At 39.1% G+C, this 25,407-nt stretch overlaps 1 protein-coding gene across 3 annotated transcripts in view; it reads right to left on the bottom strand.

Moving 5' to 3' along the window:
- ZNRF3 (zinc and ring finger 3) overlaps positions 1-25,407 on the bottom strand; it is a 114,098-nt gene that overhangs the window by 66,107 nt on the left and 22,584 nt on the right. Inside the window, exon 1 of one of the 3 annotated variants that reach the window (XM_040576651.1) lies at positions 24,858-24,995. The exons of the other annotated variants lie outside the window; for them this stretch is intronic. The gene's annotated coding sequence lies outside the window, so the exon portion shown is untranslated. Of the gene's footprint in view, positions 1-24,857; positions 24,996-25,407 lie in introns of those variants that run through there. 3 annotated transcript variants of the gene reach the window in all.

Genomic DNA, 25,407 nt, shown 5'->3' with positions numbered 1-25,407 from the left:
GGCAGCCCAAACTCAGTAGAGCACTCAGGAAATAAGCTAAAAACTCTTTTTTCATTCTATTGCTCACTAGCAACTGGGGCATGGGGATGCCATATTGATGGTAGAACTTTCCAATGCATCTTCTTCTTTGGATAGAGAAACCTCTGCTTTACCAACTGTTGTCTATTAAAATAGACCGGAATGACCTGTCCCCCACAAATCTGGTTAGGATTCCCAGAAAGGAATTATTTTAAACCCAATGCATAAGTTCCCAGAAAGCCATGGTAACTGCTAGGATTCCCATCCCAGAATTTCTCTCTAGCCTCTCCATTTCGTGAGGGTAAAGTGCCTGCAGCATTAACAAAAGTGCATGTCAGAGCCCATCTCAGAGCACTGTAAGATGTGCAAATTTACTGGTGCCTGAAGGTTTGGTAACTAGAAACCAAAATTGGTGTATTTCAATTGCACTGACGCTCTTTTACTAGTGTCAAGTATCAAATCAGACACATCTGTGGAAGAGCACTGCAGAAGAGAGGTCCAAGGAGATGGGGGATAGACGTTTCGATACTAACCAGAAAAACTGAGAGACTTCCACATGAGATGACATAGGAATGCCACTATCATCTCAGATACTCCACAATAAAGAGGATGCATCCTTTTTTGAGCCAGGAGCTCTTATTGAGGTAATGAACCGAGTTAGCAGACTACAAATGTAGCTTCAACCCTGGAAAGAAGCACGAAAGTCAACAGTCCTCCTTTCCACCATGATAGATTTTCAGACTTCACAGTGCCACAATTTTGGGTACTAATCTGAACTGCACTGTAAATAGTTTCATGGCCATGGGAGAAGGAAAGCTGGAGATTTTATCCACTAGAAATAACCAGTGTGGTTTTTGTCATCCTGCAATACATTTTGGGACTGAGTTAAACCCATTAGATCTTTCTTTTAAACAATAAGTAAATGAAATAATGAAGAATGGTGAAGTTAGTTTTCAGTTTCAGAATTTTAACAGCTCTCCAGAGACTAACTGGAGAAGCTCTCCCCTGGTTCAGGCTGTCACACATACATATCCTACGCCTATACCAAGAACAGACATATGTATGGAGACTTTACTCACGATCCAAGCAGATGATCTTGTTCTGCCTGAGTTTCAAATATGTGGAATCAATGCAACTACATCAACTAATATACATTGCCTTTCTGGCAATACTTACTCATTCAGACTTTGTATCATGCCCATATGGTCATATAGGTTTTGCATATCGGCCTGTACTAGCTCTCATCATCTACAAATATACCTTTGGGTGGAAAAGCTGTACTACCATGCTGTAGCTCACAATTTCACAAAGTTCCCTTTGAAAAGCTGTTCTCTGTCACTTACCTTTATAATCAAAATAGAGGTTCAGAAACAGCTCTGTACACCTCTGCAGCTGCAGCATACAAAGAGAACTGAAGTTTGTAAAGGAAAAGATTGGAAACTCCTTCCATCCCTACACATCTGTTACAGTAAAGTCACACCTCTATTTTACTTCCTTCTTTCCACACACACAAAGGGGGAAAAACTGTGTCTTATTCATAGTTTGTGCCTGGACAACCCATGCTTCTTGTCAATGAACAAGGTTTATCACTTTCCCTATGACTCCAGCTTGCCTGTACTCCTTTACAAGCAAAACCAAGAAATTTTTAACTGGAGTTCTCAAGAGAAAACAAAGCAGTTTCAATTTTAATAAGGAAGGCAGTCTGAAAACAAGCATTCCTTCCATTGCCATTTTCCTACTTGATCCCACATGGACACCGCAAGTGAGAGAATACCACATGCGGAAGCTGTACACAGTAAAGTAAGTAAAACTGCAACTTTGCAGATATTTCAAAATGCCTGGGCTCCATGCTATCCATGGAAATCTTCTAAACATTCAGGTACCCCTGCCCTACCTCCATGGCACACGCTTCACCTCTAAACAAACAAGGACAGTCTTTGTGTCTTTGTTTAAATTAAAAAAAAAAAAAAAACTTGTCTCACAGGCTGTGATTACATCAGCAAGAGCTTTCTCATTCTATCAATCCTGCCTTACTCAGGCTTTGAAGAGCCTCTGTGTGCTGCTGCCATATGCTTTGATCTTTCTATTTTATGCCCCAGGGCCAGCACTGATAATATCTGCTTTGCCTGCACAGTTTTGGGCAAAGCAGTAGCACCCATTCCTGCCCAAGAGCGGCTTTGTTAACACACTGAGACAGCATGCATGCCCCTGTGACCCCTGAGAGTCAGACACATAAAAACATATGGTAAACATACATATGCCACTGTGACAACATTTGAACAGACTGTATTTTCCTCCTGTTAGGAACTTGTTGAGTGTGACAATTTAGTGTTAGTCTTTCAGCTATGCACAGCAAAGTCACTGTATACCAGGTTACACATTCTTGCTTCTCTAGACTCCATTTGGTTAAAGATATTCAGTAATAACACGAAGGCCCATCAACTTACCTCTCTCTTAGCACAGAAGTGGGAAACATCCCTGGCATCAAACTGAAATATGATAATTATTACAAATTGACAACATGGCAAATGGATTGAAGGTTTTCTTTAATTCTTTCACTTGCGAAGCCATATAAGAAGAGCCATGCAGTCAACACATAAGAAGCCAGGCAACTAACTCCTATTTCAAACCAAGGTTCTAACAAAAGGAGCAGCTGCAAAATAAAATAAAATAAAACAAAATAAAATAATGAGCTTACAAACTTACTTATATGAGGGCAGGGACAAGTTACATAGATTCAGGTAGGAATTAAATGTAAAGCAACTTTCCACATTCCCCCACCCAAAGACAGCAGCATATGAATTCCCTTCAGTTCCTGAAGAAAGATAGAATTTGACAGACTGATGGTTGAGAACCAAGGAAAATAAAGTTCTTTCCTGAAGTCAAAAACAGACGGAAGACTTCCCAGCACAGACCAGTCAAATAAAGCCAGACATTTACTGTCAGCTCCTCATTAGTTGGTTGATAAACTGCTTTTGATCGTCCCTTCTTTGGCAGCGATTGCTAAAGGGAATTTTCTTCTCCACAGTTTCATATAACGGTTAAAAAAAAGGTATCTCTCAGATTCAAACCTTCCCCCCCAAAAAGCATACAAGTGTTTTCAAGAACTAATTACCAGAATGCCAAGCATTACCCTAGAAAAGCAGAGAGCAACTACATTTTGTCTAGTTTCACTGCTGGCAGTGGCAGGAAACAGCAAGTGTTCTGGAGCTGAGCTTGCATCAAGTTTCATCTATGAAAAGATTTGCTTTTAAGCGGTATCAGGCAATTTCATTCATAGTTAGCATGTAACTATGAAACTAAACATTTCATTCCTAGTAGCATGCTGTATTCAACAGAGAAGAAGGCTTCCTATTGTACAGCACTATAAACCTAGTGGCTTTCCTCAGAAACATGATGTCCTCCAACTTGATTTCAGCCATCCAAGGCAGGTGCCAGAACTCCCATCACCATGTCAGTGGTTTCACTGCTAAACTGAGAGTCTATCATGTCACAGATATGGCACCAGGTCTAAGATTTTGCAGGTTCAGGCAAACCAGGGAAATAAAAAAAAAAAAAAAAAAAAAATCTGAAAGGTCTTCCTAGCAGGCACATTATTCAAAGGAGTTTCACCTCTTTCTCACCACTCAGCAGAGGTGAATCTGTCTCACCACAAACAGCAGCAGTGTGTACTTGTGCGTATTTCACTACCAGATCAAATCTGAGGCAGCCAACGAACTTTCAGTAGGAACCCTATATTTGTCCTGTCTTTATGAGAAAGGATATTTTTAATTTACAATTCTTGCAACCTGTCCCAATCCAACAATTTTCCAAGAATAGCATTTGAAGAATTTCATAAAGAAAGCCTTCACACTGAGACTTTAAAGGCAAGAGAGAAAGAAACCCTGACCTTCTCTGCCATCTCATACTACATTTGCAAGCACAGCTGCCTGTTGCACAGTTAAGCCCACTACAAGCTGCTAGCTGCAACCCCATTCCAGGTTTTACCCTTAGCCGCTCCTCCCGGGACTTCAAAGGAAAAGTATTTTTGTACAGCCCAGCAAGGAGTGTAAACTGCCCAGCTGCTTCCAAAGCAAGATGATTTAACCCTTAAGTAACCAATATGCTATACCTTCCATGGGGGATGTGTGTGTAAAGAAAAAAATTTCACTAGAAATGTAAAAATTAATTTTTTGTGTTAATGACTTAACTAAAAAGTAACATACCAATAGTTATCTTCCCCCCCCCACCACCACCACATTTTTGGTGGGGAAGACAAATGTAGAGAAACTTTGAAAATAAATTTACAATAGTTACACAGATAGTTTCCATAACATATCAGAATTTAGCTTACATAGCTGCAAGACCCCATCTCTCTCAATAATGCAAACAGCCAGCTACAAACACCTGAATACCTTCTCAAGTTGAACCCTCCAAGAATCCCAGACATTCAGCACTGTGGTGCAAACCCCAGTAAATTAAATGCCTCCCCTTGGCCTCCCACTCATTCTCACAGCAGTGAGAAGCAGCAGGGCTGGCTTCATCACAAAAGAAATCTCAAATAACACTTTGCAGAAAATATTAAAGCAGCCTGGGTGACTTTATGCTGGAAAGCAATTGGAAAGGTACAGGAAGACACTAAATGCTGTTCTTCTTATTGCAAAATGGGATTGATAAAATGTCCTTCACTGTGTTTGGGGTTGCTCTTGAAGTTTGAATTTCTATGCTTTGCAATTATTTTCCTGCCGTGTGGCGCACGTAACGGGTGGACCACACCCCACTACTTCTTGTGTTCCCTTAGTTCTCAATTTTGTTTCAGGCCAAGGTGGTTCACAGTCATTTGTATACAAACACTTATAACTAGCCTTCCATCCACACAAACTCATAGAAAGGCACTCATCTTCATGTTAACTGGTGATGGGTAAACTTTGATCTCAAACAAGCCACTTCATTTTGTCTCACATCAGCATATTTACTCTGGCATTTCAATTACAGAATATGCAAAAGCTATTAGGATTTAATGGATCCAAACCTCTCTTGGTTATTAAAGAACAGAGGTTTCTACTACATGCAAAACTCTTGCTTATGATGAGGCTGTCCATGCCACTTTTCCTGTTATGCTTTCATTCTGCACTTTGCTTTTTGTACTGGAGCTTGTTTGACTTTTGGTTTTGTACGATGTTATGGGCAAATTAAAGCAGTGCCTTCTTTACTAAGGCACATTTGTACTCAAAACACTCAAAACCAGGGTAGATGTCAAAACCTGGTTTGTTGTCAAAGCCTAGTGTCCAACAGAGGGTAGGATATATTTGTGTTTTGAGTTTGGCCATTTCACTTAAGAAATTTTCTCTCATACATCTAGCTGATACATCAAATAACTGCATTGTTACAACATTGAGAATTAAATGCATCCAAGTCAACCCCTAGCTATAACTCCTTGCTGTCAGTTGTTCTCCTGTATCTGCAGCATAGCAAAGGAGTTCATTGGGATTATGCTGCAGATACATAAAGGATGCAAACCCTTCCTCCAAAGGATGAAATGAACACCATGTGCTGCAGCACGAGCCCTAGTGGGGCACAGTGGGGGCTGCACTACCTCCAGGAAAGAGATGGCAAAATGGTTAGAGCACGGCATTTGTTTCTTATCATTATCAAGCCGGAATACTATTTACTCAAAATGTATTAGGAATAGCTTTAATAATAAGGGTTCAGGACTTGTGAAAGTAAATAATTGCATGCCAGTTAGCTTCCCACATTGCCTTCTGTCTGTTGGTATAAAAATTTCTCCTTTCCTCCTATTTCTTTACAGTAGCCTCTTCTACTTGGATTATAAATCCCCAGGCTCTAAGAGCAGGACGGAATGATCACTAGAGAAGTCAGGGATGTATATCTGGAAAGCATAAGCAACAAAACACCAAGGGGTGTGTGCATGTTAACTGCACACACCTTGGGCGTACTAAGGAATGAAGTATAGCTGAGTGCCTTTACCCTAGACCTGTGTTTTCTGAATGGCAGCACAATCTGGAGATATGTTCCTAAAACTATCAGAATCTTAAACATTCAGCCCCATGAGCTGTCTCTCCCAGTTCCTAGGGGTACTGAATTAGTCTCCAGTACCACAGAATCATAGAACAGCTTGGGTTGGAAGAGACGTTAGAAATCATCTAGTTTCAACTCCCTGCCATGGGCAGGGATGCCACCCAATAGATCAAGTTGCCCAGGAGTATCACTTCAGTAGTTATTTCAGGGAATTGCTGTAGGGAGACTGGTATCCCAGCACTGTTCTCTGCAGGGGTCCTCACGTTTCATGAGTTCAGAGGATGTCTTCCCCTCCCTGTGGGTTATCAATCTCCTTCCCACACTCTAGAGGTACAAGCAGCAATATTTGCTGGGGAACACTTAACTCTGAGCAACATCCCTCTCTCTCCTGCTTCCCAAGCAGAATGTTGAACACAGACACCTCTCTAACTCACTGGTTCACAACCAAACAGATGAACCATGCAGCGTAAAAAGGAGCAATCAAGAACAAGAAAGAAAAGCCAGAAAACAGACAACTTATCCTGATATTCAGACCTAAGGACTTGCTCTCAGTTTTTCAGAGCATCTTTGACTCCTTTTTATTCCCGAAGTAACAGCACAGAGGTAAATATACAGCCATTTTCCATCTGTCTGCTTTTCACCATGAAGTATGCCTGCAAGTGAGACACTGCTGCTCTTGTTCCTTACAAAGGTATAGAATTACAAAGTTTCTGCCAGCAACATCCCTTTCTGCATAGATACGACTTTGTAGTCCAGGTGTGCATTCACTGGCTGTCAACTGAACAGTTTATTCTTCTACTGCATGGCACCTTTCTTCCCTATTTCATTAACCAGTTAGGCATATTTCAGTTTAAATCAATTGAAATGCTAAGCACAGGTCTGGATATAGATCTGACATTAGAATCCACTTAACCTATTTCTGTGTCTACATTTTTTTTCTCTCTTCTCCTGAGATGAACTCCAAAATTCTTGGCTGATTCAGAATTTGCCCCTTTATGTCTCTGTTTGCATTAGAAAAAAATATGAGTCAGATATGTAAGTTTTCCAAAAAGAAGAAAGCTATCACAGGTATGTTTCTATAATAGTTTCTATAATATGATATGACCATTGTCTTAAGCACTCTTGAGAAGTAGGCTGTTGGGATTAACATACTTGGTTACAAACCGAGTAAGATGTGGCTAAGCTCAGGTGAAGTTACATCAATTCAGTGAGACCAACTATAACACATTTTCTAATAACACATCGCAGTCTAGGGATTTTGATTCTGTGTTATCTGCTTTAAAGTGAAAACTGCTTGTATTTGCAATAAACATGTTGAAGTTGACCCAAATACTTCTTCGGGACTTACTTGGGTGGAACTCTTTCAGCTGTTGGAGAGAAGTCAGCTTCACTGCTTCTTAGGAAAACATTTGTATGCAAAGGCCTTCAGGAGAAGGATTCATGCTGTGCTATATGCATTTTTCACTCTGCACAGGTTCTGCCCTCCCATTTCTCTTTCCTTTTGGCCCTTTTATCTTTCCACCAACAGGTGCTGTGCAGCAAAATGTCAAGAAAGTCCTCAATAATAACATTCTCCTCCAGGAGGCATAAGTGACATTAAAAAGCAGCAATTGCTTTTTTTTTTTTTTTTTTAAAGTGCACATTTGAAAAATTAACAAGGCAATACTTTTTTCTACATAATGCAACATAGCATTCATTGCTATACATATTGCAGCAGAAGTACAAGTTGTTTCAAAAAGTATTAGACAAATTCAAGGAGAAGAGGACAATGAAAAGTTATTAAACACAGAACTGTTTCAGGACATTGCTAGGTACAGCAAGTGTTTCAAAAGTTTTCCAAGCCACTGACTGTTTAAAATACCTTCCCCGAACAACCACACTGTTAGCTAAATGTTATGAAGTGCACTGGAATAGACAAATCTTCATTTTTATTCATCATATGACATAATATTTCAGGGAAGACATCATCCTTTCACTCCCAAAATATGAAATCAACTACTTAAGTCTAGCAAACAGTTTTATGGATTTGCCTTTAAACTTCAAATCAGGAAAACAAGAAAAACAGTCATGATCACTGTACTACAAAAGCTCCTAACTGCAATCCTGGTGCAGAAGACTTGTCACACAGCCCTACTAGCAGAGACAGGCCCCAGATGCAGAAAGAGGTCAGACCCAGCATGCTTCAATCAGCGCTGAAAACACCCCTTCTCTGCAAATACACTTGCACCAAAGACTTGTATTTGATAAAGAGCAGAAGTCACAGACCCATCATTCTGGTGCTCAGAGAATTACTTTTAAGTGGGGGAGCAGGAAAGGAAGTGGGAAGACCGGTCTCCGAATGTATCCACTGGTCCAAAAAGAAACGAGTCTCATGCTGAATTCTTGAGTATTGACAAATGCAGGGACAAAGACTATTATAAACACATTAGCCTTCAAACTTCAGCTGTGAATACATCAATTTAAATTCCTGAATCCAAAGCAGCACAAGTCTGAATTATTCCTAAATTGGTAGTTTTATATTTCTCTTCATATTTGTCACTCTAAGGTATATACAGTAAGAGACAGATCTTTGCATTAAAATTGCAAATTTATTTATAACAATGGTACCTCTAATCTCCAATATCCAATCTAACTCCTGCACACAAAGGGGGTTGGGGGTTAAGATTTGTCAAAAAACCTACACAAATTTTTTCTTCATAAATGGATCAGAGAAGCATAACTTCAGAAAAATGAGAAATTCTGTTGCAAGAACAGAACAACACCTTTCACACAGTTCAGTTCCAAGAAGAAACACAAAGAAAAACTTACATTTTTCTTCAGAAACTTTTCAAAAATAAAATTCATGAACTTTTGACCAGTTCATGAATAACCATCAGTATTCAAAGCTGACTAGTTTTCTGCTTTTTTTTTTCCTTTTCCTTTTAGTTGCCCACAGATTCAGCATACAGACTACTGAGATGCAAGAGACTGCATGACAGGATAGTTTCTAGATCTATATCAAAATGGATTTTAATGCAAAGAAAAGATCATGGTTTCAAAGTTAAGAACAGTCAGAACTGAAGATAACCCATAGAATTCTGACCCTCTGTGAACATTCACTATGATAAAGACACTAATTTCTCTTTAATATTTTTCTACAACACCTATCTGTGTATGCAAAATGGACAGACAAAGGAAGTAAGGGTTACAAATTACAGAAGTTTCTTCCTGTAAGAACTCCTTATTTGACTACAGGTTAAAAAGCTACATGTCAAACAATTGTATGCAAACATGAAACTGGCTAAAGTGTATTCCTAGTGTAACTGAATCACACGGCTAAGTAACTTCTTCACAGACCTCCTCTACAAAAGGTGGGTAAGTAACTCACACCAAATCATAAGGAGGTATCAGCCAGTTCCATGTTATTCACGATTTTGAATTCCAACTGAAAATATTTAATGTTCCAGTTTCTAGACTACTTCAAAACTACTGGTAAACGTTTACAAAAGCTGTGCCATTCACTCACTGGCAGCCTGAAGACGCAACACAACTCAACAGATAGGAGACGCTAAAATCCTAATTCTTTCTTCCAAAGGCTACTGGGACAGCTTTGGGTAAATCACTACAGCATTTCTTGTACAGAAAAAACAGAGACAACTCAGTCAAGCTGTGACATGAAAACATACTTGTCACTGTTTCAGACACTTTGGTGCTAGGACCGAGAGCTACAAAAGAAAGTAAGTCACGGGGAATTTGAATGTCATGCAGTAATGTCTGAGGCTGAATGTCAAACATGGTACTGAAGATAGATCCTCATGCTCCAAGCATTACCAGTGCTCAAGTGCAGGCAGGACAGACTCCAAAATATTTGATAATGTCACAAGAAACCACCCATTACCTGGAAGCAGTATTAAGTTTACACAGGCAGTCTTTATGAATGGATTAATTATTATGGGTGCAAAAAAAAAAAAGCAATACAGATTAACTGTTTTGCACAGGTTACTTAGGCAAGGGGATGAGTTGGGCCCAAAAATGCCATTAGGTCATATTTTGAAAATTAAAAGATTGTTTCAATATTTAAATGTGAGAAAATGAAGCTATGACTTTGCCAACAATTTCATTCTCGAATCGTCTTCAATCCAAGCAGCAGCTGGAAATTTTGTATTACAATTTCAGAAACTTGGTTTGGGCAAATTGGTTGGGGAAGGGGGCAGCTGAACACTTCATATTACAAGAATTGCAATACAATGAAAGTTAATGACAAACTTTTAGCACGTGATACTATGATATGTGCTACAAGACTACTCGCAGGGCAGAAGCCTATTATGCTAACATACTACTGTACTGATGCAACTGTTTATGCAGGAGATACCTTCTCTATGCAACACTAGAGCTAAAAGATGTAAATAAATCTTGTTGTAACTTTGAGATGTGCATGCCCAAGTAGCTAACTTTTGGATCTGCTTTATTTGAACTTTTTTTTAATTTGAATTCTATCTGTCAAATCCATCACTTTGACTTTAAACCTTTATGAAGGGCACAGTACTAATTTGCCTTAATCAAGAAAGGTAACGTCTCGTGATATGAGAAATACCAACCCTAGTTTCGCTGCCTGCAACCCATCTGGAACGTAACTTATTTGTGAAATACTGGAACATGCCAGAAATAGTCCCATCTGTAAAATCATCACGAAGGATAACCATGATTCAGCCACCAGTGATTATACTGCACATGACATGCACAACAGGGCTGGGCTAAGAATGCCAAGGTTCTAGAACACCTTGCCATTTCCCTTCAATGCCCTTTTAGACCTGCTCCATCACAAAACACTATAGAGAAAACGTCATACTAAACATGGCACTTAAGGAGCAACACATGTAAGAAATTCTCCCTCTCTTCGATTCCCTCTTACTACATCTCTGTATCAAACAATGAGGGCAACTAGCTTGTATCATGTACGTCCTCTGCAAGACTAAAAGCATCACATTTCAAAACAAACCAAAGCTTCATTCTTTCCCCTTGCAAACAAAGATCAATTATGTGGAGATTAATTCTGAATTAGAGGTTTACTGTCATTTTTTCCTGTTTTCTACTTCAGTGTTCACAGAAAATACTTGCAAATATCTTTCTACAGAACCATGAATTTAAATGTCATGTAACACATCTGACATCAAGGATGTAACACATCCTTGAAACTGTTCTCCAAACATAATACTGCAAACTCTAATACACCTTTGTATCAAGAATTTGTATCAAGAGTTACAGCTTAGATTCTCTCAAGTAAACAGAATGTTCTCTCAAAAATATCCACATGTATATTGAAGATTGTCAACAGAAGGAGAAAGAAATAAGAAGAAATAAGGCATTTATGCTGGCTGCTTACTCATACAGGGGAAGCATATATAAACTGTCATCTTACACCAGAAACAAGTCTTATTTCAGATGCACCATACAAATTCAATGCACTATTCAGTGCTGTGACTCCAAAGGAAGAAAAAAGGCAGACACCCACTATTTATTCACTCCCTTCAAGACTGGGCACTGGACCATTCCATCACAACATCCAACCCCCCCCCCCCCCCCCCCCCCAGCATCTACTCAGCTGAAAACATTAGGGGTCCTATTTAAATTAGGTCAAAGACCTCCACCATGGACCTGTTCAAGAAAGACCTCTGATGTGGGCTTTTCCTTTGTACAGTCCATTTTAAACTGTATTTTTAGAAGTATATTGCTTGAATACTCCAAGTTTCCATCTTCTCCAGTCTTGCACCAGTTCCATTTTGGGGGTTGGTTTTGATTTATTAATATAAGCTTTATTTTCACATCATGTCACATTCAAAAGAAAGCTAAGGTTGCAATACTCCCACAACTTAAACAAACAGTGCACCACCTACAAATGGGCAGAAACATTCTTTAGGTCACTTAGACACATTCTAATAATCCCCTGAGAAGGGGAAAAATTAAGATAGACTTGAGGATATACCAAGTGTTTGCAGCCTTGTGTAGAAGTTGTTTCAGAAACAGTGAATGCAAATTCAGATAGCTTTTCAAGAGCAGCAACAGCCCCACCTCTCTTCTGAGAATGACTCACAGAGGACCAAACATGGCTCAGAAGAATAAACCATAGCACAGTTGTAATGCAGAAGGCTACATCTCATTTCTTCTTCACAGTACACTAATCACTATTATAAGCTTCCCATCTCCCTTTTCTTAGCATCCTATACAATTAGCAGTTTTATCATTTTCCCTTTCTTTTCAAACCTTATCCATCAGGGCTCTTGTTACGATGCTTGCAGCTGCGGAAATGATACATCCCAGCCTACAATCACTGAAAGAGCCCCTCTTCAGAAAGCTGTTTCTCCCCATCCCCCAGGAAGTGCCAGTTACTTCCACCTGGAGAACAATAAAGTAGGCTTGGAAAAGCTATCTCGATCTCTGGAGGACAGCAGGGGAGCACTGCTTTTTTTGCCAGAATTAGCTGCCAAGTTTTACACAGCTTGAATGAAGTTTATTCACCCACTACCTACCTCAGTAACAGAAATATGATCCTAGAGTCTTAACATCAGAGATACAATTCCCTACCAGCTAAGCACAGACAGCAACAAGCCAACACCAGAAGACATTATTATGAATATTGTACTACCAAATGCGTAATTTAAAAGCTATACTTCCTAGCACTTCAGATAGGCAGCATATGCTCACCTTTAACAAACGAGAGCATATGTTTGTTTTGTTCTAACCCATTTCATTCATCTTGCAATAATTCACCTAGTTCACTGTTAAGAGTCATCCCTCATTCTGCAAGGACACTTCGCTGACAGTTTTCTAAATGGAGAGTAAAAAAAAAAAAAATTACAGGTACCCATAAAGTCCCAATCAAATGGCCCATTCTTAATTGCTTTCAAAATGATTATATGCTTTTTATATGATTAATATATATGATATTAATATGATATAATATGATATATTATTTATCTATATATAATCTGTATATATATTTTATATATCTCTCTCTATATCTATACATCATATATATAGATATAGACAGATATACATGTATATCATATATTATTTAATAACATATTAATATGATATAATATGATAAATCAAAATGATTATATGATAAGATAGATCCTCTTAAGAACTAAGATGCTGACCAGGAGAAAGAGTGAATATGCCTGCACTTTTTTCAAAAAAATAACTGCAAATATAAGAAAATATAAGTAATTTTATTTCTGAAGAGCCTTTTTTTTTTTTTTTTTTAACTTGCTATATTCTTCTAGCACTGGCTTAATTTTGGATATGTAAAGAAAGCCATCCCCTCTTCTCTGATGCAGAAAATGTGGTGATTTGCACAAACTGCAAAAAAAAAAGTGAATTCATTTTTAGATTCTCTTTCAAACCAAGAGATGCTATTCTGCGCTAAGAAGTGGAGAACTATATTTGGGCATGGATATGCCACATTACCGTGCTGATACAAAGATTAAATTCTTCTATCATACAGTTCATGAGCCATTCCTTAGAGCAGAGCAGTCCTAACTACCACAGCCTCCGAAGGCAGAAAAAGTGCTACAGGGTATTCTCCAGCTGTTCAGTTTTTACAGCTTGTTATACACCCAGTGACTGCTTAGGACTTCTCTCTTCTAACGATTGTTTGTCTTCTCTATATTATAATGAGTGTCTTGTTATTTTCTTTCTGGCAAGAATGCTATAAAAAAGTGAAGTTCCCTTCCCCACAACCTTCCCTAGACGGCTATCAAGGACTTCTACTACTTCTCTCAACCCTTCCTAACTGACCAGCTAGTTCTAATCTAGGTCTGAATTCTGTCTTCTTAAGAGTGTGATCAGCATTAATCTCCAGTATGTACAGCATCAATTTATATATTTTGTTTTGAAGAATGCAGCATATTTATCAGGAATATGTTTATAGTAACTAGATTTCAAGATTCAGCAGCACTTGGATAGTACAGCTGCAAAAACATATCCTTCAGTTTCCCAGGCAGTGTAACTGTGTTCAGCTCTGGGGCCCCCAGCACAAGGACTTGGACCTATTAGAATGAGTCCAAAGGAGGCCACTAAGATGATCAAGGGGCTGGAGCACCTCTCCTATGAGGACAGGCTGAGAGAGCTGGGGTTGTTCAGCCTAGAGAAGAAAAGGCTCCGGGGAGACCTTAGAGCGGCCTGCCAGTACCTAAAGGGGGCCTACAGAAAAGCTGGGGAGGGACTTTGTGTCAGGGAGCAAAGTGATAGGAAAAGGGGTAATGGCTTTAAACTAACAAAGGGTAGATTCGGATTAGATACAAGGAAGAAATTATTTACTCAGAGGGTGGTGAGGCACTGGGACAGGTTGCGGATGCCCCATCCCTGGAAGTGTTCAAGGCCGGGTTGGATGGGGCTTTGAGCAACCTGATCCAGTGGGAGGTGTCCCTGCCCATGGCAGGGGGGCTGGAATTAGGTGATCTTTAAGGTTCCTTCCAACCCAAACCATTCTACGATTCTATGAACCTAACCCAGCAAAGATCTTTATATAGGAGGTTATTAACTAGCAATATCTTTATCAGCAACAGTATGTCACATTGCTTACATAGGGAGCAAATACTTCCCTAGCTTCACCAATTCCAATTCAAAGAGACCGACTATAACTTAGGACACTGGAATAGGCTGCCCAGAAAAGCTGTGGATCATAGGAGATCATCATAGGAGATGCTCAATAACCTTCATGAGATGGAGGTAACTCCTTCTAAAGTAGAAGGATTTTCCAAAGTCCATTCCTTCTCTAAACATAAGGTAGAGCAACATTTGTCAAGTGCAGCACTTACTATTTAGTTCCCTTACAGGTTACAACCATTTGAATAACCTGAGAAAAAAACTATTATAAAGCTGTAGACTCATTGGCTCAGCCACAGGGGCTCCAGCTACTGCTTGCATATGTGCATCAATGACTTCAGATCATGAAACACCCCTAAAAAAATATAGTCACTAGAGAAGCAAATTTGGAAACTGGATGAACAATTAAACAATTAGAACACAAACTTCTCATTTGTGCCAACAGTTAAATATGGATGCTGATAGGACCAAGGTCTCTGCTATGAGCACAGTAACGGTTCTTCCCCAGCATAACTTCTTTACCATGAAAGGTGCACCTTGAGACAATGTGCTCACAAGCACAGCACTCCTCTACAGAACACTGTGTTAGTGTAAGAATTTATTTAAGTCCATCCAGCCCCTGAACACTTGATACTATTCCAAATCACTTTTGAAAAGGGCAGGAAAAGAGTAAGGAAAAGCAGACTTTTTACACAGAGAAGCCCATTTCTTCCCCTCTCCTTTGTATCATGGGATATTCATGTGTCAGAAGCCCTAGGAGCATTTGGGCCCTTGTAGCAATTTTTCCTCTGGTCTTGATGATGTCAGGCAAGATTGCTCAGCAGAAAGGAAGGACCAGCAGGCCCTGGAACAAGGACGATCTGTCTCAGTTACAGAACATTGACAATGATGCTGGTTGTGACACAGGACCACATGTAGAGGAAGCAAGCTTTATCAAGAGGAGTTCACTCATTTGAAAAAGAGGTATCAATGTAATCTGAGTTACTACCACAAAACCAGGTTTTACAGTGCCAAAGCTCTTTCCAGAGATGTGAGCTCAAGTAAGAAAATAATCACTAGAAAAGAAAATGTGGTGGCTTCAGGCTGACATTTTACTTTTCAAATGGGGAAAGGGAAGAGTGAGCATATAACGTGCTAACCTTTCAGTTCATGGATGGCAACTTACAGTATAGCAGCTCAACCTCTTTTGTTTAGGTAATCATTCTGCAACAGGTTGTACAGAAGAAAGCTTGTGAAAAAAAAGCAGGTAAGTGCACAGACATGTCAATGGCAGCCACCAGCCCTGAAAACTGATCTTAAACCAGCAGCAGTAAAGAAATCACAGAAATTAAAAATCTTGTTCTACAAAGCTAGAAATCAGAAAGATTTTTATTTTTTTTTAATTTGACTTGCAGTTTCATCCTAGTATTAGATACAGATTGGTATTAATTTCCAAGTTGAGAGGTGACAAGGAAGAAAATATCGCTTTCTCCTTTCTACTGTCCTTTTAACTGAAATTTTGGTACTGGGTTATTTGGAATGGGAAGGGACATACTTCAAAAATCCCCGAGAAACTTATTTCAAAAGAAGCTCTACTCACAGCCTTGAAGAGGCATACTAGTTTTTTAATTACAATGCATCTTTTGTTGACAAAGATACTTGAAAGTTAAAACTTCAGGTGGCAATGCAGTTCCTGTTTGAGTCACAATCTTGGTATTACTGCTCATTCCTAAGTGACATAAGTTTAGAGCTGTTTCTTCAATCTTAGTAAGTGCTTTTGTTGGATAAAAGTATCCTTTCTAAGTTGTGTAAGCATCCAAAAATGTCTTTTAAGAAGTTACCGAATCTAGACTCAAAGTAATATGTAAATTCTATATGAACTGTAAAGCCTCAAAAAAACTACCCAAATACTCAGGGTATTTTTCTATTTTCTCAGGAAAACGTTGCAGAGATGGTTAAAAATCTCACACGTGCCATACACAGCTTGCATTTTGTTTCTTTTGTATTCTATAATTCTTTCTGACTACAATAGTACCATATGCCAGAGGTAGGAGGGAGGTCCAGCTTTTTTACAGCTTTACCAAAGCTCTACCAAAACCAAACTAAAACTAAACTGTGATCTCTGGATAAATCCTTCTCAGAGACAAAAGCATTGAATATTTTAATACTTCAGAAATTTTCCTGTCTCACAAGACAGAAAAATGAAGTGACAATCACATCCATCCATCTCTAGATGCAAGCACTGAAAATTGTATTGCAGCAGCCACATAATTTAGACAAGGACTTCGTACCAGCATTAGTAGAATGCACACAAATGACACTGACTTCCTGAAGACTACACAGCTGCTTCACTTTCTAAATAGCTCTTCCCTTAAAATTAACCATGAAAAAGTAGTATTTAGATGCCACAGGCAATTTGTTTTGTTTTGTTTCTTCTAGAAGAAGCAATACCAAGATCTTTGCCCAGTTTGTATGTTAGTAAAGTTCAGTTTATTAGTATATTTTAGAAACTCTACGTTAGTAAGTTACAGGTCTTCTTTCCCGCAGAATTTCCCTAACAGGACACATTACTCTCTGAGCAAACTATTTGCATCAAATAGACATGCAGGCAGTGTGGATAATCAAGCACTCTTCGCCTGTGCTTGATTCTTGTCACTATTTACCTATGTAGGCAGTGACATAATTGATTTCATTTGCTGAACTAGAATAGGCTGTACCAACAAAGAGCTTCTATAGCAGGAATGTCTAAATTTACAAACTTTTTTTTCACTGTAGGCAATGCTTTAAAACAAGTTACCATCAAAAAGGTGGAAAGACATAATATCTACATGAAAAATCTGCTACTTAAATAACTGAGTTCCCAATTAAGCATATGAGAAGAAAATTCTAATTAGGAGATCATCATATGACACAAAACACAGTGAAGTTCACAACAAAAACAAGGCACGGCACAGCAAAATACAGAAAACTGCCTCAACATAGAAAAGTTCTAGGAAAAACAAAACAAAACAAAGCTTTGCTTTCCCTTCTAACTCAGGATATTCTACGGTTCTGTGATTTTATTCTATGATTCCATGTCCCAGTTGACCATGACAAGGTTTTCTCTGGGATAAGGCAGTCTATGCGAGATCCACAACAGAAAGTTGAGAGGATAAAGTAGAACAGAAACATCGCAGAAAAAGGAAGAAAAAGTTTACTGCAAAAGCTAGTCTGGGGAAACACTTTCATATGACATACACACTTCCTCCTCTGCCATAAACAAGGCAAAGATTCAAACCACAATCAGGCCTTTCTATGACACCAAAACTACTAAAAGTGGCAAAACAAACCCACCATGTTTCCATTTTTGAGAGGACCCACAGTGCCAGCTCTGACAGAGACACCTCCTGGTCTGCATGGGTGCTGGAAGGCCTCAGAATTAGAGACAGTATGTTCAGCAACCTACTGAGGCAAAAAAAAAAAAAAAAAAAAAAGCTGCAAAGTCAAAAAATTAGCTGATAGCTGATTCAATGGGTATCTTTTTTAAGATTCCTGCCTGAGTTTGATCAGAGTTTCATGTAAGTCAAATATGAGTGGAATTGTTCATTTTTAGAAAACTGGCAAATTCCAATTAAAACTTTTTTTTCCATAATTTCTGATCAGTTCCCACTGAGAGCCTAACCCCAAAGTTTCGGTTCCTCTTTAAACCACAAACTAATCTGAAAGCTTCTTCCTTGGGGTATCTAAGAGACACCTCTGTGCATTCCTGAGAGGGCTCATGATGACTGACTCCAACAGATCTCAGGTCTGATCTCCTGTGGATACACGAATGTTCCCAGAGACCAGGGGAGAAGGCTGCATGATAACTGCATTTTGCTTAAGTTCTATTTTTCTAAATCCGTCTCTTCCACAATGCAAGTATCTGTACATTGTTTCAAACAAGGAGCTAAAAGGCAGTAACTGGACTACCCCAAAACTGCAAAGAGTAGAAGGGAAATCAAGCGTCTCCTCCCCCACATAAACAGTATTTTTGTAACATAAAACTACTCAGATGAGTGCAAATCCTAAAGAGACCCGAGAGTAAACGGAGGGAATGAAAGTTTGTTATGTGAGGAGGAACTTCTGCTCCAGTTAAGAATACATACTGCAGTGATCTGAAGCTTCCTATAAATATTTGAGCACATCAAAGCCGGTCCTGTTAAATTAAAAATGCTGTCACACAGATAGGAACTAGCCTCTAGCACTGCCAGCTTCAACATGTGAGCCTCTGATCTGAGAAGCAGAGGCTCAGCTCTTCAAGAAATTTTGTTCACCATAAGAAGAAAAAAAAAAGTGAACCAGCAGTTGAGTTTAATAAGGATATTAAATACCTTATGAGTGAGCTAATTAGAACTTAACTCTTTCAGAACACTTCAGACCTCTTGCTGACAAGGACGGTAGTTTCTTCGCATATTACCTGCACAGTTGGAGCGTGTCTCTAGGCTTCAGACACACTCCTATCCAAGCCCTGGAAACAAATACTTGCGCAGTCTTAATATATATATAAGATTTTCCTGGTTTCACCTTTGTGTAACTTTACTTTAATTGTACTGCATACATCACACACACACACACGAGCAAACATATCAGCTGACTCTTCCACATCAGGGTTCTATACTCAATACTAAAGCTGCCTGAAAGACTTCAGATCTCCTGGATCTTCCCACGGTTGTCTGAAGATGGCAAAAGGGGTAGACAAAAGGAGACCTGATCTCTTTCTTTAACTTCTGTTACTTGGAGAGACTCAGCTCCCAGAGTCAACTGAATATACACAAAATACACGTGGTTGAGAAATTTATCCCAATGAGCCGCTGCAACTCCCTATAGAAAAATCTCTGTAAATTCCATGCATCAAAACCTACAAAGAGATCACTGAAAGTTATAAATGTGGTGGGGAAGGAGGAGCTCTGGCAATACAGTTTTCTCAAATAAGCAAAAGACTGAGAATTTTTTCGCATCAACTACTCTACAATGTCCTTCCCTCAGACACAGTCTTGGGATGCAGAAGATACTATCATTTAAACAGACGAAACACAGCCAGCTACCAGACAGGGAATACCTTGCCTCTGAGTAAAAAGAGGTCTATAGTCCTTGGCTCCTATTACTATAGTCCTTGGCTCCTATTAAGTACTAAACTCAACAGCATCCTCTGGCTCTGTTTCACAGGTTCATTTCTCAGCTCTCAGCTTTGCTACACACCATTCAGGATGTCTGCCAGCTTGGCATCCAGACCATAAGGTGTTCATTTACCCTTTACCATCAGAGCATGCTAGACAGTATGTGCTCTAAAGGTCTTCTAAATAAATACAAAACAGGTATGGGAAGGGATGCTGGACAACTGTAAAGTACAACACTGGAATGGGAACCAATACGCTTTCCTGTTACAGAGTACATACCATCAATGGGCTTTAGATGCTGCCTTAGGAGAAATGCCAGTCTGCTTGAAAAAAGGCAGCAACTGCTACATTGAGTATCCCAACCACTATCCTTATCTCCAAAATCAGCAAGAACAGATAAAACTTCGGTGGAGGAGGAACAGAGAGCATTAGTGTGCACAACTAGCACACTATATATAACTATATATATAATATTGACATTTCTTCTAGGAGCTACAGATTTCATCATCAACATTATATTGTTATTATTACTACTACTACTACTACTATTTAGGCAGAACCTGTCAGGGCTTAATTGCAACTGCCACCCTATAGCCAGGCCCGAAGAAATAAATCTTCAAGGACAGTCTCTGCAGAAAATAAGTAAATAAATCACAGCCTTTAAAATAGATTCTTCTCCATGAACTACAGACTTTCAGGAGAATTGACCCATCGGTATATAAAAAGAAACAGAATAATATCTATAATTCCAAGTCAGTTTTCCATATCCACACTTCTCTTAATCTGTCACCAAAGTGGACTGTTCAGTTCCAAAGGTGAATTCATCGAAAAGTTTGGCTGGAGTCTCTTCTGTGTTGGGGGGGAGGGGAGGAGAGAGAAATAAAGGAGAAGGATTTTTCCCACCCAAAATTAATACACTTTTTGTTTTTTTAAAGCAGGCAAGTATCAAAAGGCTTAAATTAGGAAAACAGATGTTGGCAGAAACTGCACAAACTAGGGTCTTTCCTGAATCAAAAGCAAATTCTAAATGCTTCTGATTGTAGTGTTGCAAAAGTTGCTTACCAAGCACATGCAATAAATTCACAGCAGGAGGCACATACTTGCAACATGCATGCCTGTAAGATAATTAAACAGTTGTACTCAAATCATGACTGCAGACTCTAAAATATGCCCCTTACTTCCTTGGCAGGAGAGTCACCTCCTCACTGATTCTTCTGCTTGCTTGACTACTAAAGATGATACAAAATGATAAAACAGCTTAAGCTCAAGAAAACAAACAAAAAAAGTTTAAGCTGGCCAGCAGCTTTAGAAAACAACAAAAATCCTTGCATCAATGTACAGAGTAACATATGTCTGGGAAGCCTAGAGTGTCTGCATATATTAAGCTGCATATTTATGGGTGTACTTGTGTCTGGAACATAACAGGCACCTAATCAACCTTTGTAAACTGGCTTTTCATCTTAAAGCCAAATGCAACAACAAGAGTCTTTTAAAGCACCATGAAAACAAAATAAAAAAAATGAATGACTGCAGTTCATCACCATGAGGAGGACACTCTAAGACACCAGAACCCTATTTTCTAAGCACTTCTACTCAAGCCTACCATAAACATAACTTCACCGATGGTGTAAGTGCAGTAAAGAACAAATCTTGATAGTCAACTTGGTATCCAAAAGATCACACTTCCCTGGTCATTTCTGGTTCAAGTGTCAAGCAGTCAAGAAAAATGCAGAAAAATGATTTATTTATTTTTTTAACATAAATCTTGTGTCGGTGTTATAACAATTTCAAAACATGTCTCTGTTTAAAAATAATCTCTTTTTCCTTTGCCTATCTTCTTTAATGTGAAGGGCTCTCCATTCAAGTCAGGAAACATGAGAAATGAGGCCAAGCATTCAACTTGTATTCATTCTGTTTTCATATGTAGGCACAACAACCTCTGATCTGACCACATGTGTATACTGAAGTGAAGATGCCCAAAAGAAGAGATAATATGTACAAGTTAATATTTAACACATCCTAAATGCAGCACTTTTAATATATTAAGTATTAATGCAAATACACACGCCACTTACATAACTAGCTAACGAAATCTCACAGATACAGGAGATTACTGCCTCCAGATGTTACCTTTCCTTAACCTATAAGATGCTGGCCTCTTGGAAGCATTCACACTTCGAAAAACTATGTTTGTGAAAGTTATTTTGGTCCAGAAGGGCCTCACTTTGAAATTCCAAAACATGGACTAGAGAACTGTAATAAAAAAAGGGAGCATTTTTAAATACACGCTCCACCACAAGATGGTATAAACTGGAAGAAAATTACTATGTATGCTAATCAATGGTTTTATACAACTACTCAAAACTTTCCTATAAGATCTGCTTAGAGAAAAGCTGCCTGCATTTCTTTCTTACCAAGTTATGCCACACCAAATCATGACCTCTACATGCTTCATCTAGAAAAATTTCAGAAGCCCTTCACTAGACAAAGCAATTAAAACAAAGTTACCCTGTCCCATAATCACATCCACCAGTGGTGTGCTCAGAGAGAGCATGTGCCAATTCTATCTGTGGGGCATGGCTGGCCACAAGTGTTGGTAACACTACGAAGCAGGCTGTAATTACATCTAAACCATTATATTCACATACAGTCTTAACGTAAATACATATAAATGAAAAAAATTCTCCAAAAGGCTCCATGTTTAACAATTTTTGAGTGTCTCTCCTCTTTCAGATTTCTTCTTAGTTCCACCTCCCAAATGAGCAACAAGAGTACATGGAAGAGGAAGCAGTCAGCATTCTGCCAACTAGCACAAATTTCACAGCAATGCAGACCTTAAAAGGCTGTGCGGAGGTTTAACTAAACTTATGAGCTATGCTGAAAAAGTCACCTGAACCACCACAAACGACATTTTCATCCATTATATTCCCCACCTTTATCTAGAAATTAACAGAAATTGTACTAGTTGGCCTGAATTCAGGATCCAGCGTTGTAAGCTTTCCGCTTCTATTTACTTTCTTAACTTACTTCATTCTTATTCCTCTAGATAGGTCACATAAGCAATTTTTGCTCTTTCCATTGTACCTTTTTCTCCGTACTTTGATACCTTTTACCTCATTTTCTTATACGGTGTCTCCTACCTTGCCCTCACGTGACTGTCTCAGCCTCGAATGCTGACAAGGCTCTGGTAGAAGGATTCAAGTATTGCTGTAACTCTGAGCCACTACAACAGACACTTCCTCCAGAAACAGCAATTCACCACTGAATTTGGTACCTTATATTTTGGACAACCCTTCCCCCTGTAGCAATGCTTAGAAACATTTATTTATTATTCTCTTAGACTCACTGAGAAACAGTTTTCGTTGGTACCCTTATGCTCCAAGGTCTAATGAATTATATGTGTACAGATTTTAAGTTCAAAGTTTTTAACTAGGTAAATACAATTTGTCAGCCCTTAAAACTCTATGATAATTTTGGCCTTATACTATTTTCAGAAGGTGATTCTTTCTGCGGAAGTTATGAAAGCAGGTATGAAACTGTCCAATGGATGAAGAGAGCATGATGTGCTCACAGAAGATTTAAACAGCCAAATGTCCCTTTTCAGCATGGTCTTTGGGCCTTGCCTCTTACATTTTCTTAGTGTTGCAGTATACCCTAATAGGACATTGCAAGTACAGGATTCTCAAAGCAGAGCACTATAGCTGTACAGAGACATCACGCAACAGCAGAAAGCTAGCACATGAGTTATCGTGCACTTTTATCCCCATTCCAAGAGACATCTTGGATATCGCAATACTGAGGAGTTCATAAATACAATGATCCTTCTTTATAATACTGTGTTCAGAAGCCAAGGAGAAAGCCAACCTCTTGTAAATTAACGCAGCAATGACATAACTCGGTTGGAGCTCACAGCATGAGGACAGTGCACAGTATCAAAACACAACAGTGTAAGAGAACGAGAAACCTACGCAAAACACTTTGATGGGCTGTCTTCAGCTCTCCCCAAGTACTACGGTGCACCACAGTATGTGATGGACTAAAGCATGATGGAAACTGAAAAAGAGGAGTGGGCGGAGGGAACAGAGGGAAGGATGGAAACAGTGAAACAGCCAGGCTAATCTAATCTGAAATCAAGCCCACTACAATACCTTTACTGCAAGCAAACTGCTGTTGCGTTACACAAGCTGAAGGCTGCCCAGGTGCCAAAACTGTGCATACCTTTACCTCAACAATTGCCTATTTTAAATGTGAATTATGCTTCCTTTATCATCTTAGCCTTCTCCTGCAGAACACTTAGTAGCACCTGTAGTTACTCATTCCATACACACAAAAAATGCCTTCCTTTCACAGCACAGAACTTAACAGGTAGCGATAGAGTATGGGACCCCAGCCCTGAAAGCAGCCACACAACTCTGGGCGTAGGCAATCTTCATTCTTCTGTCCAACTACTGAAGAATAAGCACCAACCAAGCTCAGATGAGGCACAGAACACAGCAGAAACTGCAGTAGAAGTAGCGTGAGGTCCAGAGCACTAAACCTGCATTTTTAATCTTTTATTCACCTATCAACACTCTTCCAAAACAGAGAGAGATTACAAGCCCTGCCAACTCAGAGAACAATTTGAAACCTCCAGTTCAGGCTTCAAAACTATTTATATGTTTTAAAGAACTGAGATTTTAGAAAATATACGATTAGAACTGGCAAAATATTTTGCTATTCCAAGCATGTAGCAAGGCTGTAGTATAGAAGAGTTTTGTTTCCACCAGCTGGATAACTCAAGTTAAGACTTAAGCGCCAAGATTAAGTAGTTAGTACACTGTACTAAGGTACAATGATAACCAGAAAACAAAAGGAAAACTGAAGCTTAGATTAGACAAGGTTTCTGATCCACAAAACAGCAAAGCAACAAACATAGAAATTATTCGCTGCTCTGAGTACATAGCAACAGACACACACCCGATGCTGTTATAAACAAAAAGGAGGTGAAATTAAATTGCCTTTATTTAAAATAATAAAAAAATAAAACAGGAAACAAGCACTACGGAAGCTCAGACATTTATTTACTTATTTATAAAGACAGCTGCAATTAAGTCTCTTCCATCCATGATTTAGCCTAATTACCTGTTTAAAGTTAACTCCTTAACATGGGTCAGGCCTTCAGAATGATGGGACTCACAGTTCTGTCTGAAACAAGTTCAAATGACAAGCTCAAGCAGAATAGTGTTCACATTCAATGGCTTTTCAGACATTGTCACGGACATCTCATTTGCCTTGCAGCATTTGCCCAGTGAGAGGATTTGTTCACAACATCAAAGACTAAGATCAGAGAGAACAAAATCCATAACCTAGTCTGGCTTTCCATATAAGACAAAACAGAAACATTCTAGGTCTTCCCTCTGTGTACCAAAATAGAGAAACACAGTAAATGCTCTACAGCCTTTCCCCTCATCCTATTCTAAGTATCCACAGAGCGTCAGTTATTTAGGTCAGAAAGACAGCACCACATTTCAATGACTGCTCAACTCCAACATACTCCGCTCCAAAGACATGATGGCAATGCAAACCCGAGCCTTCCAAACAGGTACCAGGAAATCAGTTTTATCAGATAAATATATCCTTGATGTCCTTGGGACCGTTACTGGGAGCCAGCGCTTTACATTTAAGGTATGGG

This window comes from Cygnus olor, chromosome 17 (genome assembly GCF_009769625.2).
Source record: "Cygnus olor isolate bCygOlo1 chromosome 17, bCygOlo1.pri.v2, whole genome shotgun sequence".
In the NCBI taxonomy this organism is placed as follows: domain Eukaryota; kingdom Metazoa; phylum Chordata; class Aves; order Anseriformes; family Anatidae; genus Cygnus; species Cygnus olor.
Note: the sequence above shows the minus strand (reverse complement) of the source record. Positions and strands in the feature narration are given on the sequence as shown.